The sequence below is a fragment of the Acinonyx jubatus genome, chromosome A2 (assembly GCF_027475565.1).
Source record: "Acinonyx jubatus isolate Ajub_Pintada_27869175 chromosome A2, VMU_Ajub_asm_v1.0, whole genome shotgun sequence".
Classification (NCBI taxonomy): domain Eukaryota; kingdom Metazoa; phylum Chordata; class Mammalia; order Carnivora; family Felidae; genus Acinonyx; species Acinonyx jubatus.
In genome coordinates this window covers 160,306,860-160,324,533 of record NC_069383.1, presented here as the reverse complement: position 1 = coordinate 160,324,533, position 17,674 = coordinate 160,306,860, and the positions used below count along the sequence as shown (strand labels likewise).

Below are 17,674 nucleotides of genomic sequence, written 5' to 3'. Positions count from 1 at the left end.
CACCTGACCCCAGCCTTTACCAGCTGAGGGCAGGGGAGTCCGGGCAGGGACTCCTGGGCTCCTGTCCTCCCCCCACAGCACGCCCCTTGCCTGGCGCTGGACAGATGAGGGAGCATCTAGCTTGGCCTCTGGGGACACAGCGTGTGCCCACCTGGCCCTGGCTGATGAGGTTCCCCCATAGATCAGGGGCAGCTCAGGCACGTCCTGCTGTTTCTGGGGGTGGCACAGGGAGGGAGGAGTTGTCACCCCTGCAGCCACCTGGACTCCCTCCTGTGGTGCCTCCTTCTAGGCCTCACTTTCCCAAGCACACCTGTGGGCTCCACACCCCAGAGCTTCATGGCCAAGCAGCGGGGACGGGGGAAGACAGGGCAGGCTCCACTCAACCTCCAGACCTCCAAGGAACAGGTGGAGGAGAGGAGGAGGGGACAGGGGACCGACACCATTCTTAGAGAAAGAGAGAGAGTCATCTCCGTACTATCAGCTTCCTGGGACCGCCATGACACAGCGGTCATGTAGCTGAAATGACACGAATGTATTGCCTTACTATTCTCGAGGCCAGAGGTCCCTCTCGGAGGTCACCAGGCTAAAAAAGGTGTCCAGTCCTTTCTGGAGGCTCGAGGGAAGGATCTGTTTCCTTACTCATTAAGATTGTTGGCAGATTCAGCTCCTTATGGTTGTAGGACTCGGGTTCTGTTTCTTTGCAGACCGTCAGCTGAGGGCTGTGCCCAGCTTCTAGAAACACCGGCGTTTCTAGAAGCCCTCAGCTCATAGCCCCTTCCTCAGCTTCAAAGCCCCCACCCAGCAGGCCAAATCCCTGTCACCCTTCACCCTTCTTCTGTGTCACCTCTGTCCCAGCCAGGAAGGCTTCTCTGATTTTAAGGGCCCACGTGGTTGGATTGAGCCCACCCAGGCAATCCAGGATCACCTCCTCCTCTCAAAACGCCTAATTTGGATCACAAGTACAGAATTCCTTCCGCCGTGAACAGGGAGGGGAGCACACTCAAGGTTCCAGGGATTAGGACGCGCACGGTTTGGGGGCTTTTCGGCTGCCACACGCACATGGACACCATACAGGCAGACCAGGGTCCATGGCTAGCTCACAGGGCACCTCCATGCAAATTAGAACAAAGCACCCTGTCATTGCAGGGTCGTTGCCATAGACCCGACCGAGAATGAGGCCCTTGACTGCCCTCTGCTGGAAGGTAGTCAAAATGAATGTCCAAATCCACCCAGTCTCTGAGGTGAAGGGAGCCCCTCAAAGGGGGGGGGGGGGGGGACGACCCCCTAGTGCAGAGAAAATCTGTGCCCTCACCCAAAACAGACACACACAGACCAACTCAGATGCACGCCTACTCCCTCACATCCCACAGCGAAACCTGTTGCCATCTCCCACCAAACAGTTTTGTTCTGAGTCGTGGGTGCGAGGGTTGAGTCCGGGGCTCAGTGAAGATTTCTCGCAGAGGACCGGGGCATTCTGTGGACTTTGTGGGCAGCTGACCACAGTCACTAAGGGGCGGCACTGAGGGTTACAGAGGGCTGGTGGACGGGGGGCAACAGGAAGTAGCCACTGGGATGGCATACAACTGGGTACCCTCGCAGGTGTAAACCCTCGTACGGGGGCTTGGACCCTGCGTGTAAACATTCACTGCACTAATATTTACTGAGCGTTAGCCCCGTGCCAGGCGCTGTTCTAAGGCAGGTGGGAGACAAGACAGATCAGAGCCCACCTTGCCCGTGGGCCCTTCGTAAGCCAAGGAACAGAGAAATATCCTCAAGATTGCCATGGCAGGTGACAAGAGGCTGGCTGTGACCATCCCACCCATCCCTGGACCGCATGGTCCACTGAGAACGATGCAGGGGTAAAGACTATATAGAGTTCCCAGGCTAGCCCACAATAGTCTGTTCAACCCTTCAGGCAGGTGAAAGGTGGTAAGGTATGGAATGGGGGAGGGAAAGACGGCAGGAGGCAGGTGGATGAGGAAGAGAGCCCCACAACAAAGACGTGCAAAGGGCCCCGACAGAGGAGGTCACTTTCCACAACTGGCCTGGAGGTTATAGTTTCTGCTTATAAGTTCTCCTCTTCGGAAAAGTAGAAACACCCATTAGGGTCAAAACTCTCTAAGTTGTAAGCTGGTAACTCACTACCCAGCCACTCACCAGCAAACGTGTGTGGGACACTGAGAGGAAGACACAACAAAACAAAACAAACAAACAAACAAACAAACAAAGCCGCCACATTTGGCTGCGTCTCCTCCAAGATACGGATTCTGATTCTCTAATTCCCGAAGCTGGGCTTGACCATGTGACCTGTTTTGGCCAATGAAACCTTAGGAAACACGCCGCCAGGGGGCGCCTGAGAGACGCTTGCGCGCGACGCTTGCACTCTCTGCTCTTCCTGTAAGCTCTGCAACCACCGCGAGCTCAGCTCAGGTCCTGAGTCAGGACCTGACTTCAGCTCAGATCATGATCTCACAGTTGGTGAGTTCGAGACCCACAACGGGCTTTCTGCTGTCGGCACGGAGTAGCTTCAGATCCTCTGTCCCCCCTCTCTCTGCCCCTTCTCTGTTCATGCTCTCTCTCTCTCAAAAATGAATAAACGTTTAAAAAAAAAACATTATTATCTCGATTTTGCAGATGGGGAAACTGAGGCACAGGGAGATTTGACTCTGTTGCTAGTAAGGGGTGGAGCCAGGGTTTGCATCCAGTTCTGACTCTGTGATTAATTGCTCCGTTGGCCTGACACCTAGCCCTTCACTAATGATCTGTGTAATTCTGAGCAAGGTGCTACGGTCTTGTGATTATTTCCTCTCGTATCAAATGAGAGAAGCAGAGTAAAATCAGAGGTTCTTAAGCGGGTTTGGGCAACCATGATACCATACAACTGTCCAAAAAATTATCTGGGTAAATATATTGGGAGGGAGGGGAGGGTATTGAGGGGGGGGGGGGGAACAGGCAGCAAGCAAGTCAGGTGGTCTGTAGGTTTGGTGAGATTCCCAAATGAGTCTTGATCCAGAAAAGATTAAGAAATACAGACGATACGCCATGGAAGGCCCTTGCCAAGGTCAAGTTTCTATTCCAGCTGACCCCAAATGCTGCAATTACAGTTATGCAGAAGCCAAACGAGCCTCCCAAGGATAGTCCTGGGTGCAGTTCAGTCCACATCACAGCAGCCCTGAATTGCGGCCAAGGTCAACCTGACCCTGGTCTCAGTTCCAGGCTTGAGCAGAATGCATCTTTCTGACACACCCCACACCCCTGTCTTGGAACCTGACCAGTTCCGGGCTTTTCTCGCCTGTCGTGACCCGCCCAGGGAGGTTGCTCTCCACCCCTGCCCCACTTTGACCGCCGAGCCCTGACTAGCCACGCCCTGAGAAAGCAGTTAATATCACAGGAACCACCAGAAGAATCTGCAGCAGATTTCTCTCTGAAGCAACCCTTGCCTCATTTTCCAGAAGTCTGGCTCATCACTGTAACGGTTTCTGAGCTGCACGTCTCCCCAGGGACGCGGTGCTGTCTTTCACAACTGCTCACCGCCAGCTCCCGCCGCCATCGGTTCTGTGCCCGCTCCTATCTCCCTCTGCCTCGACTTTCTGCAGCCAATCCTCGTCTTTCTACCTTGACATCGAGCCCACTTGACATCGAAAGCACCTATAGCTGCTCACAGCCATGGCCTCGGGTGTCCTGGGTGCGATTCCTCCTCATACAACAGCCCAGTGCACTTTAAGCTGGTGATAAACTCTGCCGGGTTGTCCAAGAAGCATGCAAAGTGTTCCTCTGGGCAGTGGAATTTTTGTCAAGCCCCATCTTACGGAAGCTTGTCGCGGAGGTTCGGACAATATTAAAAAACCGTCAGGATGGCAGAATCTTAGGGAGAACACGGGGCCACGGGGTCCGTATGCAAAGATCACACACGGGTGGTCCGGAGAAATCAAGAAAACAGGACTGTTTCCCCTACAGGGTTGGCCCCAGATAGGTGAGTGAGAGCAAGGGTTCAGCGGGCAGGAACTCAGGCCAAGAAGGAACCATGGGAACAGAGGCCCTGGGAATTTGCAGACATCTCGGGGAGGGCACTGGACTTCCCGCAGGTCGTGGGAGAGAGGCAGGCGCCAAATCTCCGAGGCCCGAGTGACCCCAGCTGACATCTGGATAACATCTGTTATACAAAAGAGCCCGTCCAAGCCAGAAAGCAGTAACCCATCAGAGCTTTCAAACACCCAGCAGAGTTGGTGTGTGTGTGTGTGTGTGTTTTTTAATAGCTTTAGAGAGATTCTTTCACAACAGCAAACTCACTAACAGCCACCCAGCTCAGCTGCGGTTCAGACACACCCTAGGACACACATGTCCACCACACATAATAATAACCTAATATTTAATGCACGCTTAGTATGTGCCCGGCACTGTATTATCGCTTTACACATATTAATTCACATAACTCTTATAAGAAAGTTTTGGGGTAAATGCTGTCATCATCCACATGCAACCCAGAGGAAGCTGCTTCAACACCCTTCCGTGGGGAAAGGCCAAGCCCCTCCCACAACCCACAAGGCCCTGCAGGACCTGCCCCTGTCCCCTCCCTGCCCTCACCTCCTCCTTTTCTCCCCCTGGCTCATTCTGCTCTAGCCCCACAGGCCTCCGCCCTGTTCCTCCAACAAGCCAAGCCTGATCCTGCCCCAGGACCTTTGCACGGGCTCTTTGCTCTGCCGGAGAGGTTCTTCCTCCACTGAAGCAACTACACAGCTCACTCCTCACCCCCAAGAACTCTATCCACATATCACCTTCTCAGGAAGGCTTCTCAATCTAAAACTACAAGCCTCTCCCCACGTACACACACACAGCACTCACCACCATCCGGCACACCGTATACTGAATTCATTATCTTTATTGTTGGCCTGGCCCACCAGAGCAGGGATCTGTGTCTGTTTTGCTCACGGCTATGACCTCCAGGGCCCCGAGTAGTGCCTAGCACACCGCAGGTGCTCAGTAAATATTTGAGAGATGAATGAATCCACAATGAAAAAGGGTATCAAGGCAGGAAGAATCTGGGCCATGGCCCAAGGCCCAGGGTGTCTAAGTAGCAGAAGCCAGACTCCAACCCAGGCAGCCCAGCTCCTCAGTCGTATTAGCCCTAAACACGTCCGTCTACACCTCCCACAAACGCACACAACGGCTAGCACACGTGAACTCTCACAAACACACAAAACCCCCTGCAGCCAGGACCAGCCGCGCGGACTTAGCCACAGGCACATCCCTCACTCAGCCCCACACTCAGCCGCCGGGCTCCGGCCCGCACCTCCTCAGGCCCCCAAACCCCAACGCGGTCCAGGCCTTGGTCTTCACCCTGGGGTAACGTGAACTCATCCTCCTCTGCGTCAGGCTGTTGAGGGCGTCGGCTCGTGGGCCGCTACAGCAATGGAGACGTTCACCTGGGGTCCACCTGGGGTCCGGGCTGATGATGGCCGGGTCCAGTGCCTCGCCCTGGGAACGGAAGGCCAGGGAGAGTTGCTGGTGTGGCCAAGGACGCAACCACGCGAAACCCCTCCCCATCTCCTGGGCCCTCTCAATCGGCAGCGTCCCCTAGGGTGCGTGGTGCAGGCTGTTCAGGACAGTCCCCGCCGTCCCCTTGACCCTACCCTCACCCAGGCCTGCACCCCAGCGCCGCCCCGCGCTTCTCCAGCTCCCAGGTCTGACACAGGTGGCCGCGCACGGTGGCACAGTTCAGGCTGCCGGAAGAGCACAGCCTCCCCTCCCCGCCCTCCGCCCTCTGCCTCCCATCCCTCTTGAGCCCCGGGGACCCTCAGGCTCCTCCCTCAGCCCGAGCCCCGCCCCTCCTGGTTTCTGGCGCACCTCCAGCTTCCCGGGGGGTCGCAGAGTCAGCGCCCGGGACCCCCAACTCTGGAGCGCACGCTTCCTAGGCCTCCTCCCAGGCCCCGCCTCCACGGAGGGCGCGCTGCTGCCCCCTCTGCCTCCACGGCCCCTCCCCACGCCAGCCCAGGCCCCGCCCTCCGGCCCGCCCTCCGGCCCCGCCCCCACCCCTCTGGCTGCCAACTGCGACGCACGTGGTGGCTCTCTACAGCGTGGCGCGGGCTGGCGAAGACGCCGGGTTCCCCCCTCCATCACGGTCCCGGCAGCCCCCATGGGTCTCTTCTGCCCCTCGGCCGCCCCCCCCCGACCCTCTCGGACCCCGCCCCAGCCAAGTCCTGCCCCTCAGCGGGCCTCCCCAGAAGCTGTAAGCCCCCCACACCGCCCGGGGCGCACGCATTGCGCCCACCGCTTGCGCGTGGTGCTGGCACCGGTCGGGTGGCTCCAGGAGAAATCGGCGGACTGGCGCTGGACGAGGAATCCGTGGAAGCCCACGTCGTGCAAGCCCGAGGGCACCTCCTTGGCCGGCGACTGGAGGGCCCAGCGCATGAGAAGGGCGCCCCGGTCTTACCTGCCAGCGCAGGTGCTCCTAGGCCTCCACGCGTGTGAGATGCCACCGAGGAAGAAGAGCAGGTGCGAGGCGCCGCGTCCCCGCCGCCCCCCCCCCCCACCTGCACCCACTACGTGCCCCTGAGCCTCACTGGACTCTGAGGAGACTGAGGAGGCTTTGGGGTGTGTGAGGCCCTCTATTTCCCTTCCCAAGAGCCTGCTTTAAGCCGAGTCAGTTTGGAGAGGAGCCCCAGGCTGCTGGGCTCAGATCCAGGCCCCCCAATCCCCTCCCTGACTTTTCAGAGAGCTTGTAGGGAGCCCCCACTGGTCCCCACTCCCCAGCACCAGGAACCCCTTGTTCCTTGCACAGACATGAGTTGAACTCTGTGTTTTAGACCTGGTGGGGGGAGAGGGAGGGGGGAGAAGGCGTTCCTAACCTCTGCCCTCTTGAAGCTAACACTTCAGGGGGAGAAACGAGTGTGATGAACAAGTTAGAGCCCAAAAATGCTGACATCCTGAGGTCTGTGCAGTAAAGGAAATAAACAGGAAACAGTGAGAGAGAGACAGGCGGCTGTGGCTGGGATGGTCATCTTCTCTGCAGAGGTGACATTTGAGCTCAGATCTGAAGGGCGACGGAGCTGGCCATTCAAACAGCCAGAGGAGAGCCCAGCAGTCGGGGGACGCGTCAGGTGCATAGGCCCCTGGGGCTGGAACAGGCTTCTTCCATCAGTGGGCTTTGCTCTACGGCCTTCCTCTCTTTCTCTCCACTGATCTTCCCCTCAGCCTTAGAGATTCCCTATCCTGAACACCCCTTCCTTGCCCCACTTCTCCTCCATGATGGCCAAGGTTCTAGAAGGCTTGAGCTAACCTGAATTTCCACGAACGGAGCGCACGGAATGAGACATGCGATTGAGGGTTGCCATGGAAATAGGTCCACATCCACTTGTGGATGTTATGGGTAGTGTGGTCCTATTCAAGGTGGACGTGATCAAAGACCCTTGGATATCTAAAATTCTTTTTCATGGTATTTATTTTTGAGAGAAGGGGGGGGAGAGAGAGAGAGAGAGAGAATATGAGTGGGAGAGGGGCAGAGAGAGGGAGACAGATCCAAAGCAGGCTCCAGGCTCTGAGCTGTCAGCACAGAGCCCGACGTGGGGCTCAAACTCACAAACCTCGAGATCATGACCTGAGCTGAATTCAGACGCTTAACCGACTGAGCCACCCAGGCGCCCCTGAATTGTGCACTTTTAATGGGTGAACTGCATGGTATATGAACTGTATCCCAAAGCTGTGTGTGTGTGTGTGTGTGTGTGTGTGTGTGTGTGTGTGTGTGTGTGATACAGAGAGAGAGAATGTCAGGACTGCTGTATTCATCCAGAGGACATGACAACTTTTCGCTCACACAGAAACCTGCACATAGATGTTTACAGCGATATATGTATAATTTCCAAAATGTGGAAAGAACTCAAATGTCCCTCAACAGACGGACCGGTAGAAGGTGGTACATCCACATCCCAGAACACTCCCCAGCAGTAACGGGAAAGAAATACTGGCAACTGACATCGGGGGTCAGTCTGCCGTGCGTTCTGCTGAATGAAACTTGCCACACTCCAAAGGCTCATACAGCATGACTCCACTGACACTTTTCTTCTGGAAAAGACAAACTAGTGATTGGGAACACATCAGTGGTTGCCAGAGGCTGGGGAGGGGGGCACACGCCTATCCTGATTGAGGCTGTGTCTGTAGGGCGGTATGCGTTTGTCAAATAGCATAGACTTGTACCCTAACGTGGGTAGGTTTTACTGGGTGCAAATTACACCTTAATTGTTTTTTAAGGAAAGCAAAAGATCTGGAAGGAAAAGATACACCGTGCGGTAAAAATCAGAGCTGAATAGGAAAGAAGGGGCTATCCGTGCTCCCCAGATCCACTTCTGTCCTCCCATCCCCTCCTCCAGCCTTGAAGACCCTGCTCCCTTGGCCGGCAAATGGCTGAGGAACCCCCCCATCCTCACCCCGTTCACCTCCCTGGCCCTCCTGGTTGCTAAGTCCCAAGGGCAGGGGGCGCTGGTCAACACTCCAACACTCTTCGCTGCTTGAGACCCAACAGCTGTCGCTTGGGTCCTTATGTCACATCACCAGTTTGCCCCTGCATCTCTGATGACTCAGCTCTGTCTCCTACCCAGATTTTCATCCTCCTCCCTGGGCTATCGCTTCTGTGGCGTCACGGGCAGCCGACGTGTGAACCACATCCACCTCCAGGTCTCTTTCTAGAACTCACCTCCTTGGATCTCCACCAACTATTTCTACTAATATGACCTGGATCCAGTCCCGGCTCTCACTGTGCCTGTGGCTGGACGAACCCCTAGTCTGTTTCCCGCGTAGCCTGTGCTCTGGGGTCTCAAGGTACCGCCTGGCAAGTCCTCCCTGGGATGTCCCTTGCTCAAGAACCTACCGTGGGATTAAAGATGTAAACTTGAGGGGCGCCTGGGTGGCTCAGTCGGTCAAGTGTCCGACTTGCGCTCAGGACGTGGTCTCGAAGTTCATGGATTCGAGCCCCACATCAGGTTCTGCGCTGACACTGCGGAGCCTGCTTGGGGTTCTCTCTCTCTCCCTCTCTCTCCGTCCCTCCTCCACTCATGCTTCCTCTCGCTCTCAAAATAAATAAATAAACTTAAAAAACAAAAAAGCAAAGAGAGGGGCACCCATTTGGCTCCATTGGTGAAGCTTGCAACTCTCGATCTTAGGGTTGTGAGTTCAAGCCCCGCATAGAGCTTACTTTAAATTAATTGATTGATTGATTAAAATAAATAAAAAAGAATTCTGCCTTTAATTCTCCTGGAACATGATCATTAATGTTAAAAAAAAAAAAAAAGGAACATACCAGGCGCTGGCCAAGATGTGGAGAGACCAGAGCCCCGTGCTCGGCTGGTGAGACGGTGAATTAGAGCAGCTGCTGTGGAAAACCGTTCAGCAGCCCTTCAGAAAATCACACCGGAGCCACCACCGGGCCCACCAGTTCCACTGCTGGGTAACCATCTACCCAAAGGGGTTGAAAGCAGGGATCTCTGGACACGACAGGTGACCGAACAGACACTTGTACACAGCAGTTCACGACAGCAGCGTTCACACCGGCCAAAAGGTCCATCGACGGATCCACGGTCCGTCCATACCAGGGGACTTTATCCAGCCTTAAAAATTGTCACGTGACGGGGCGCCTGGGTGGCGCAGTCGGTTAAGCGTCCGACGTCAGCCAGGTCACGATCTCGCGGTCCGTGAGTTCGAGCCCCGCGTCGGGCTCTGGGCTGACGGCTCGGAGCCTGGAGCCTGTTTCCGATTCTGTGTCTCCCTCTCTCTCTGCCCCTCCCCCGTTCACGCTCTGTCTCGCTCTGTCCCAAAGATAAATAAAAAACGCTGAAAAAAAAATTTAAAAAAAAATTGTCACGTGCTTATCCATGCTACAACGTGGCTGAGCTTTGGAGACACGTAAAGCAAGAGAAGCCAGACATAAAAGGACAGATACTGCACGATTCCTCCCTTACGTGAGGTCCCCAGAGGGGTCCCGTCCACAGAGACAGAGAGTAGTGCGAACCAGGGGTGGGGAGTCAGCGTTTCGGGGGCACGGAGTCTCAGTGTGGGGAGATGAGAAAGTTCTGGAGATGGATGGGGCGGACGGCTGCACGACATTGTGAATTGCTTAATGCCACCGAGCTGCGCACTTAGGAACGGTTAAAATGTGGGGCACCTGGGGCGCTGGGACGCTCAGTCAGTTAAGCGTCTGACTCTTGATAGGGGCTCGGGTTATGATCTCATGGTTCGTGAGTTCGAGCCCCTTGTGGGGCTCTGCACTGTCAGGGTGGATTCTCTCTTTCCCTCTGTCTCTGCCCCCTCCCTCCCTCTCTCTTTCCCTCTCAAAAATAAATAAACACTTTTTAAAATGTGGGGAGCCTGCGTGGCTCAGTCCGTTAAGCGTCTGACTCTTGATTTCGGCTCAGGTCTTGATCTCACGGTTCATGGGATCGAGCCCCGCGTCGGGCTCTGTGCTGACAGCATGGAGCCTGCTTGGGATCCTCTCTCTCCTTCTCTCTCTGCCCCTCCCGCAGTCATTCTCATTCTCTCTCCCTCTCTCTGCCTCAAAAATAAGTAAGCATTTTTTTTTAAAGAAAAGAAGGGTGAAAATGGTAAATTTCATGTTACCATTTTACCACAACTGGAAACAAAGCAGGAATCTGTCATCGTTCCCTCTTGCCGGCCTGACTGCAGCTACTGCACTCCTGAGCCCTCGGCTGCGGGAGAGGCTGGAGTGGGTGGCCAGAGGAGGAGGAAGAGGAAAGATCGGCGGGTCTGACACGCTGGGGCAGGGCTGTGGCAGGAGGGGGCTGGGCGGAGAGGCCCGGCAGCTAGACGGAGGGGAAGCCAGGCCAGCAGCACATGTTAGTTTCGGAAGAAGGGGGCCAATCTTCAGCTTCTCACTGTGACCCTGGACTTGGGCCCCAGGGGTGATCAGATGTTTCTCCCCTGAGCTAAACTCTGGGCTTCGTCCCAGGGGACTCCGCGAGCCTTCCCAGAAGACACGCCCCCTCCTCGAGAACCCCCCAGAGCGCGAGGGGAGGGACGTTTTTCCAGTCCAAGAACCCGCCCCCCCCGCCAAACCCCCATCAGCCAGCCTGGGCTGACCCCCATCCAGCCTCATCCTGAGCTCCTAATTTGGCTGCCCAGAGTTTGCTACCCCACTGGGCCACCCCAGAGAGAGCCATGGTCCTGGGAAGAGGAGGAGGAGGAAACCTTTGAGGCTTGGCCAGGAGCCTCAGCCTGAAATTGCACCATTCAAGTTTCCCCTTAGGGTTAAGGCAGTGTTTCCTTTATCTGTTCCAGGAACCCCTAGCACCCCAAAAAGTGCTCCAGAGGGCAAGAAACGTCAAGGGGGCAGATGCATTCCAGAAAGCTGCGCAAAACACGTGAGCAAATGAAAACCTCTGGGAAGGCCTGCAAGGAACAACCCCATTTAGCTTTGCTTAATCCCCGGTTTGGCCAGGGTTCCACAGAGCATGCCCTGAACATCCAAGGCCCCAATTAAATGCCCACTGTGAGAGCCCAGAGGGGCCAGGGGCCAGTCAGGCTGCAGAGGGAGTGAGTCAGTTTGACTGGAGGGAGGGAGGGGACAAGGGGGACACAAGCCAGGCCTGAGGACCTTGCATGCCACCCTCAGAGACCAGAAATGTCCCCGAGGGTCTGGAAGGGGAACTCAGCCCTCACTGCCACCACCCTGCTCCTTGCTCTCTGACCAAACCCCCGGTCCTCCACCAAAGACCTCAAACTCCCCCCCCCCCATGGTCGTGTCTCCTGCTCCTTCCCCCAAGCCATGACGGGAGCCACTGTGCCCATCAACAGAGCCACAGTGGAGACGTCACGGGCATTGTCGGCCCACAGTGTGGTTACACTATAAAGACCAATGACGGGAATCAGCCTTTAGTGGACACGACGCTCCAATAATGCATGGACACGCCCATGCATTATTCCTGACACCAGGAGGGCAGACCGGTGAGGACTGGAATCACGGGTCACCACTTAGCAGTTGTGCGGTCCTGGGACAGGGAGCTCAATTCTGCTGTCTTAGAGAGAGACGGTCTCTGCAAAAATAAAAATTTTAAAAAGGCGGGGGGGAATAAAAGGCTTTTGCGAGTCAGGTAACAGTGGTGGGCTAGGAAGGACCCGGCTCATCCCAGCAGATGCCAGCAGGGACAGAAGACAACCCAGGATCAGGCCAGCCGCTGTCACCCAACCAATTCTGCCCCCCACCCCAGGGGACATTGGGCAATGTCTGGAGACGGTTTTGATTGGCAGGATCGGGGGTGCTGCTGGCATCTGGTGGGTAGAGGCCAGAGACACTGCTAAGCATCCTATAATGCACAGGACAGCCCCCTACAACCAAGGCCTCTGCAGCTCACGGTGTGAGTAGTGCGAAGGGGGAGAGACCCCGGATCAGTCAGTCATCCCCCAAGCTGGAGTCGTCGTCCTCCTCCTCATCCTCATCATATTGACTCGCTTTCGAGTGCGCTCACAGGGTTTCAAGCCCTGTTCTAAGCGCTTTATACACATTGACCATTTCATTCTCATAACAACCCCTTTATAAGGTGAGCACTATTACTGTCCCTGTGTTCGGAGAGGTTAAGTAATTGTCCTACACAGCTTTAAATGGCAAAGCCAGGTTCTTTTTTTTTTTTTTTATTTTTAATGTTTATTTATTTCTGAGACAGAGCATGAGTGGGGGGGTGGTGCAGAGAGAGAGGGAGACACAGAATCCGAAGCAGGCTCCAGGCTCCGAGCTGTCAGCACAGAGCCCGACATGGGACTCGAACTCACGAACCGTGAGATCATGACCGGAGCCAAAGTCGGACGCCCAACCGACTGAGCCCCCCAGGCGCCCCGGTAAAGCCAGGTTCTAACGCAGACTGCCTGCGTCCTGACCCTTCTCTCAGCTCACCTCCTGGGTGGGAATGGGGGACCCTGAATCCACTGCGATTATGGTTTCTCCCTCGCCCTCCCCCACCCATAGCTGAATGAGGGCTCAGAGTAAAGGTTAAGATGAGTTATTTATATCAAATTCTGTTTCTCCAATGCCTGAGCGTGGGGGACGCAGCTCCACGCACCTCCCTGAGCAGATGGGCTTAGGGGACATTTTTTCCAGCCGTGGTGAGCTGAACACTGTCTGTTCTGGCTTCAGAGGTGAACTTGCTTGGCTACGGGGCCACTGGGGTCCGGGCAAACAAGAGCTGGCTGTTTCAGGAACCAGTTCAGAAATCAGAGGGCAGAGGGGCAGAAGACACACGCGACCCCCGCCGTCATTGTCCTCCAGTCGTTAATAGTAACTCGTCCACACTGACAGCACATCCTGTGAGCCAGGTCATGTCCTAAACCCTTTACATCCTTAATGCACTTATTCGTCCCAAGAGTCCTGTGCAACTGATACAATCACCCCCATTTTGCAGACAGGGACACACATTCAGAGGGAAAGGCCACCCGCCCTGGGCCAGGCAGTAGGGGGTGTGACTCTGAGCACCTGCTCCTTAACCCAGAGAGTCTCCACCTCCAAACTGTTTGTACTTGGGGCCAGATCATGTCTGTGATGGACAAGGTCCCGGGCACTGTAGGGCGCTTAGCACCCCCTTAGCCTCTACCCGCCAGATGCCTGTATCACCTCCCCCAGGCATGACAACCAAAAATGTCTCCAGATATTGCCAGATGTCCCCTGGGGGAGTTTGGGGGGGCGGGGGGGCAAACTGCCCCGGGCTGAAACCTCTGCCTTGACCCCACACTTTGGGATGGGGCAGGGGCTGATCGGCATGGAGAGGTCTGCTTGCTGCAGCCCCCAGAAGAATCTGGAGCCTGAAACCCACGCTAACAGTACGAATCAGTGTTATGGCAATGTCGTTCTGTGGCACCTACTGTGTGCCAAGTCAGGACTTGAACCCAGGCTTCAGAATCTACACTTCAGCACTGAGTGTGCCTGCCTGCCGGTGGCCCCACCAGGGAGGCGCAGGTGAGGCTGGAAGACAAGTCAAAAGGGAAAAGGAGGGGCACCTGGGTGGCTCAGTCGGTTGAGCCTCCAACGTCGGCTCAGGTCATGATCTCGCGGTCCGGGCGTTCGAGCCCTGCGTCGGGCTCTGTGCTGACAGCTCAGAGCCTGCAACCTGCTTTGGATTCTGCGTCTCCCCCTCTCTGACCCTCCCCGTTCATGCTCTGTCTCTCTCTGTCTCAAAAATAAACATTAAAAAAAAATTTTTTTTAAAGAAAAGGGAAAAGGAAGCCTTAGATTCAGGAGTCTTGGACCCAAACAGGTCGGCAGGGTTTTATGAGGCACCTACTGTGTGCTACATGTCCTGGCCAAGAAGAGAGCAACGGAATTGGTCTTGAGCGGTTCCCCCTGCCCGCCGAGACTCCACCTGCAACACCTCTCCCAGCCTCTCGTCCAACAGCCCAACAGCCGGGAGCTAAGCACCTATTGAGCACCAGTATTTGCATTCACACTCAACAGATGCACGAAACGAGGCTCAGAGAGGCCAAGCAACTTGCCAGGGACACACAGCAGGAGGCGGGAGGCTCCCAGCTTCATCTCTCCAGTCCCCCGTTAACCTTCAGACCCTCCTGGGGATCATCAGCATTCTGTTCTTCAGATCCACAGTCCCGTTGACGCATCCCAGTATTCGCGGGGTCTAAGGGCCAGAGAACACGTTTGCTTTCTAGAAGACGTCTCTCTGCTCCCTAGGGCTCAGGACGCAACCCTGGTGGGGCCCAGCAGAAGCCCAGGGACCAGGTGTCCCTTGGGGTCTTGGTGTCCCCTGGATGCCACCCCTTGGCCCATCCTCTGGAGCAGAAGCCTCACCCCCTGGGACTTCCCCCACATCTGCTTCTCTCTCCAGCTGGACCCCACCCGTTCTAGGTGCCCCCGTCCCACCTGGCTCTCCCCAGCGGCTTCCTGACTCCCAGTTGACACTCGGGCCCCCTCTGCCAGACCTGGGCCGCCCTGGAGAAGGCGGGGTGCCGTTCCATCTGGGCATGACTTCCCCCGGGGAAAGGGAGATGATCCCCAATGCAAAGAGACAGCTTGTTCTAGAAGAAGAACCCAAGAAGCCAACTTGGGCTTTGCCGAAGCCACATCCCCAGCCTGAGAGCCCCCTGCTCACTCACCACCCCCGTCACATACACACGGACAAAATGTTAGGAGGTCACAACCCACTGGGGTTTCTCACTTGAGGGTGAGGGGGGATTTTATTGATCCTCTGCCAGGCACCCCCGAGACCTCTGAGGTGGCCATGGTGGCTGAAAGAGCAAAAGGCTGGAGGCCAGCCACTCACCTGGACGCGTCGGGGTGGGGCAGGACAAGAAAGGCGCCATATTTGAAATCTATGTCACAAAGTGCCGAGCTGGAGGAAAGCCGCCGGCCGTGTGCTCTGGGAGGGGCAGAGGGGGACGGCTGAGGCTCGTCTGGCCCAGCAGCAAAAGGGAAACTGAGGCCAGCCCTCAGACCATCCCTCTGAGATCAAGAGTGATGTTCCCAACAGCAGGCCCCAAAGCTGGGGGAGGGGGAGGGGGGAATCGGAGACCCTTCTGTGCCCTGTGCTAGAATGGGGGCCAAGGGGTGGGGGCGGGAGGGAGGAATCCTCAGGGCCCTGGAGAGGGAGGGTGGGAGGCCCGCGTTGCATTTGCTGGGCGTGGGTTGGGTCTTTGTTTTACCTTTTCTCCCCAGTTTTATTGAAATATAATTGATGTACAACACCGTGTAAATTTAAGGCATACGATGTACACATCCGGTGCACTTATACGCGACAGTCCCGTTAGCACCCGCAGGCGGTTAGCATTTCTTTGAAGAATATAATACCGCGTTGTTAACTATAGTCACCACGCCGAACGTTAGGTCCAAAGAACTGACTCTCTAACTGGATTTGGTGTCCTTTGACCAACATCTCCCCGTCGCCCCCACCCCACAACCCCTGGTAATCACTATTCTTTTTTTTTTTTTTAAGTTTATTTATTTTGAGAGAGAGAGAGAGAGAGAGCACAGAGCCTGATGCGGGGCTCGAACCCCAGAATCAGGAGATCATGACCTGAGCCGAAATCAAGAGTCAGACGCTCAACCGACTAAGCCACCCAGGTGCCCCTGGTAACCACCATTCTTGTGTCTGCTTCTCCGAGTTTGGTTTTTTTAGATTCCACACATAAGCGACCAGACACAGTGTCTTTCCCCCCTCTGCCCTGCCTCGCGGAGTTTGAGCAAATATTCACTCCAGACACGGGAGGAATCCCAGGGAAATATGGCATGGCCATGACGTGCCCTGAAACTCTCTTCCTCACCTCTCCCACTGCCTGACTCCTACTCATCCCTCCCATCTGCCATTAAACGTGGCTTCCCCCACTGCAGGGCATCCTCCCTGACCCCCGAAGTGGGAGAGATGGGGGGGATGCCAATTTCACCTGACCTGGGGGAAGCGAGATTCATCTCAATATTTAAGGGGACACCAACTCCACAGCTGGGAAAACATCTAGCGGAGGGGCTAGAGATGGGGGCTCCCGCCCCTGGGAAAGGGGTCCCCCCACCCTCAGCACAACGATCCCAGGGCCACCCTGCCTTCCCTCTGAATGGCTTATCTTGGTGGTTCTTTTCTGGTTCTACCACCTGGAGCTGAGCAACCCTTGAGCAAGTTACTCAGCCTTTCTGTGCCTCAGTTTTCAAATTTGGGACATGGGGATGATAACAGTGCCTACCTCACTGGGCTGATGTGAACTTAAAACAGGCCTCAAAGCAAGCGCTCCAGCATCGTGTCACAGCCTCATTTCCGATGTCCCCAGTCCCCCCCCCCCCCCCCCCCCCCCCCCCGCACAGCGTCCGGATTCCGGCAGGCCCTCCTGTGGCAGCGCTGAGTACTACACCCTTCCCGGCGCACTACAGGGCTCTGCATTCTAAAGGTTCTAAGTCAGGAAAAAAAAAAAAAAAAATTTTTTTTTTGAGTCAGTCCAAGCTGGTTTAAGTCAAAAGAGAATGTGCTTGGCCCTAGCAGCCTTTGCACTTGCTGTGTTTCCCTCCTAGGACGCCTTCAACCCCGAGCCTCCTTCTTAACATCCAAACCGCAAATGTCCATGCCACCTGCACCGGGAGACTTTGGCTGGCTCCCTGTTTATTCTGATCCTGAGCAGTGCCTGAGTGCCAGACCCTGTTCTAGGCACTGGGGGCACTGCTGTGGGCCACACAGACAAAATGCTCTTCCCTCAGAGCTGACATTCTGGTCAAGGAGAGAGAACCAATGATAATGTGAATTCCACAATGTCAGGCAGTGACTCTGGAGTAAACTAAACCAGGGAAGGGGAGAGAAGGCGTGGGTGTAATCTTGAAGTGGGGGGGGGGGGAGGAGCTGGCCTCACTAGTGGGGGGGGGGGGTACATTTGAGCCGAAACTTCAAGAACAAGGTGGAGTGGCCACAGCACTACCAGGCAGAAGAGGCAGAATGGTGACCTCAGTGAGGGTGCCATGTTGTTCCTGACCGTGTGTCCCCAGTACCTGGGCCACCACCTGGCACAACATGGTGCTCAATGAGTGCTCAAAAGTCTGTTCCCCAGGATTCCCTGCAAAAGCCGGGGCAAGCCCATCCCCCAATCAATCCTTGAGACCAGGACATTGGGGGATGTGGGAGTGGCTTAGGGCCCAGTCACATGCCCTATCCAGACCCCACCCAGAGGGGAGAGGGAGAGACCCCAAGGGACATCTGGGGCTGCA

The 17,674-nt window shown here is 55.8% G+C and overlaps 1 long non-coding RNA gene across 2 annotated transcripts; it reads right to left on the bottom strand.

Annotated features, from left to right (window-relative positions):
• Positions 1–12,689: 12,689 nt before the first annotated feature.
• Positions 12,690–16,758, bottom strand: LOC128314960 (uncharacterized). 2 transcript variants are annotated; one of them, XR_008297316.1, is made up of 4 exons: positions 16,669–16,758; positions 15,261–15,356; positions 14,861–15,015; positions 12,690–14,618 (listed from the first exon to the last, which is right to left on the bottom strand). It is a non-coding gene; the product is annotated as an uncharacterized LOC128314960 (long non-coding RNA). The 2 variants fall into 2 exon arrangements; XR_008297315.1 differs by lacking the exon at positions 14,861–15,015.
• Between the last annotated feature and the right edge of the window lie 916 nt (positions 16,759–17,674).